General features: G+C 39.3%; 1 pseudogene across 1 annotated transcript; it reads right to left on the bottom strand.

Moving 5' to 3' along the window:
- Window positions 1-1271: 1271 nt before the first annotated feature.
- Window positions 1272-2141, bottom strand: LOC308522784 (protein SET-like; annotated as a pseudogene). The gene has a single exon. The product of its transcript is annotated as a protein SET-like (transcript).
- Between the last annotated feature and the right edge of the window lie 1020 nt (window positions 2142-3161).

Here is a 3161-nt window from a genome sequence, read left to right as displayed (position 1 = left end):
CACTCATATGTGGAATCTAATGAACAAAATAAACTGTTGAACAAAATAGATCCAGAGACATAGAATCATGGAAAAGACTGTTGAATTTCAGAGGGAAGGCAAGGTGGGTGGGTGGAAAGAGATCAACCAAAGACCTTGTATGCATATATACATAACCCATGGACACAGACAATGGGGTGGTAGAGGCCTGGGGCAGGAGGTGGGGGAGGTCTATAAGGGGCCAATGGAAGAATAAAGGGGACATATGTAATATTTTCAATAATAAAGATTTTAAAAATCAACAAAAGTATACTCTTCTGGAATATTTTAAAACATGGGATTTTAGGTTTCCTGGATAGGGAGGCTGGAATTCTAAGTAATCCCTTAGTTTTATTACTTCTAAAAAAAATTTTTGTGTGTGTGTGTGTGTACACATTTAGTTTTATTGTAACAAAGCAACTTGTATACTTTTAATGTTTAAAACAGAGCATTATCTTTCCTTTCCAGTGAAACAAAAAGAAAATTTAGAAATAAACAGAACAAAATTACAATAGAGAAATGTCAATTCCGAATAAGATCCTACAGGTTCTGCTGATTCTCCCATCGAGTGGCAGGGCTCAAGTCATCATTAGGAGAAAATTTTATTTTAAAAGTGTCATCTTAGACTGAAGGATGTCTGTTAAACATCACAATTAAACATGCCAAAGGAGAAGCCATGTTGTCAAAATGCCCACAACCCACCCAAACATCTCAAACCCACCCTTTGCTGACCTTCTATAACCACCCCCTTTTTAAGTTTTTTTTTTTCTTTTTTTAAACAAGAGAAAGTAGACTAATACATGCTGGTAAATGCTAACTGTTCATATTCACATAGAGACACAGTATAATCTCTGAGCCCAATATACAGAGAAAGGAGGAAAAAAGCTAGAATTCACTACTACACAGGGGCCTAGCCACCTCCAGCTCCCAGTAGAGCTAAGGGAGCAGAAGGTTTTTCTTTTTTCCCATAGAGCACGGTGGTGCTGCTTCCATTAAGATTTTCTTGAGACAGGAAGGGATAAAAATGAATTTGGAACAGAAAGGGGCAAAGATTCTTTTCCCACTGTATTCTGCTCAAGGTACACCCCCGTCCCCAATAAGGTGAGAACCATGGTGTAAAGGAGAGAAAAGAGACCTCAAAAACAGGCTGACTGAGCACAAGAGAGGGGAAAACAAGAAAAAGAAAGAAAAGATTGCAACTTGCTCCCAGGAACTGGAGAAAATTAAAAACGGTTGGAATCCATCAGTGTTCATTAGTCATCTTCTCCTTCATCTTCCTCTCCTTCTTCCCCCTCATCATCATCTTCATCTTCTTCACCTTCATCCTCATCCCCTTCTTCATCAATATCTTCCAATCCTTCCTCTCCTTCATCATCATCATCATCTTCTTCTCCTTCCCCTTCTTCATCATCCATGTCAGGAACCAAGTAGTACTGTAATGGATTTGGCCAAATGTCATCTTTGACGACTTCTCCCAACCCATCTGCACCTGCACCAGAATGGTCAGTGAACCAGGTAAAGAAGCTTCCTGGTTCCTCATTCTGTCCCTTCCTGCTGGCTGTATTTTGTGTTTGACTTGAACGTTTCGTCAAATCCTTTCCAGATTTCCATTTGATTTCAGTGGACTTTGAAGATGGATCACCACTCTCATTCAGATGAAACTCTTTGGAGAGAACTTTATTTTCAAAGTAAGGATTTTCATCAAAATAAAAATCTATTTTGTAACCCGATTTAATATCTTCAAATTTTGTCACTTCAACTCTTGTCAAATAATGCAGCGCCTCTTCATCCTTTTACCCAAGCAGAGCAGACACTTGTGGATGGTTGACAAATGTTGTTACCCCAAAATTTGGGATTTTGGCGATCAATTCTGACCTCTTCTGAAAAAATGGTTGGCGGAGTTTGTAATATTTCTGTTCTACTTTCAAAATCTCCTCACTGGCTTGTTAATTAAGTCTGTCTATTTCATTTTGTACTTCATCAATATGTTCAATCGCTTCTTGCTGTTCTTTTTCTCCCTTTGGCACGTCCTGAGGGGTTGGCTACCTCTCTGGCTTGGGGGCTGGAGGCACTTTGGGTTTCTTCGCTTGCGGTGGGAGTGAGGACCTGCGTTTGGGGGCCATGCTGCAAGGGAAGTCCAAGGATCCGATCGCAGGGAAGTGGCCGGGCTGGAAGGCACGCTGAGACTCCTGAAATTTTCTTTAATATTCAAGTTCTGTGTGGAATTTTTAGTAGAATTATATTACACTTAAGAATTTATTACTAATTTTATATTTATTATGTTTTTTTTTAATTAGTTTTTAGAGATAGAAGAATGGAGAGAGGAAAAAAAACGAACAAAAATGTCGATGTAAGAGCAGAACTGCCTCCCGCATGCCCCCTCCCACACACACACGCTAGGGATCTAGCCCCTAATAGGGACATGTGCCCCGACTAGGAATTGAACAGGCAACATTTTGGGGCATGGGACAAGGGCCCAACCAACTGAGCCAACCAGCCAGGGCTAATTTTATATTTATTGTGTAAGTGTAATAAGTCTGGGGCTATATATAAAAGTGTCAGTCATAATGACCTGGTACGTTTAGGTTACGAAACAAAATATTTTGACTCAGACTAGATGTAGATTTTTATTTCTATTCTGTTTATAGTATTTCTTCTGCCTCTCCTCAATTCTTAGGAATGAATCTATAATAATAAAAGCCTAATGTGCTAATTAGACTGGATATCCTTCCAGACGAAGCCAGGTCTGCGAGGGAAGCCTGGGTCCCGGGTGCCAGAGGGAAGCTGGTGCTGGCAGCCGGGGGAAGGAAGGCCTACTCTTGCATGAATTTCATGCATTGGGCCTCTCTCTCTCTCTCTCTCTCTCTCTCTCTCTCTCTCTCTCTATATATATATATATATATATATATATATATATATATATATATATATATTTTCAAGTACTCAATGTTCTTTTCAAAGCAAACTATCATGTCAAATCATTCCATAAATTTTGATGCTTAAGTCATAAATGTTTAGGAATTCATTATGCTATTTTTGTCAGCTTCCTTTCCCCAAAGTAGCTTACTGGGAAGAGCCATCGCTTTTCTTCCTTCAAAATTTCCATTAGATTCTCTATTTTATGTGAAATATAAGAAGCACAG

The sequence above is a fragment of the Myotis nattereri genome (genome assembly GCF_964212035.1).
Source record: "Myotis nattereri genome assembly, chromosome: 7".
NCBI classification, from domain to species: Eukaryota; Metazoa; Chordata; class Mammalia; order Chiroptera; family Vespertilionidae; genus Myotis; species Myotis nattereri.
Note: the sequence above shows the minus strand (reverse complement) of the source record. Positions and strands in the feature narration are given on the sequence as shown.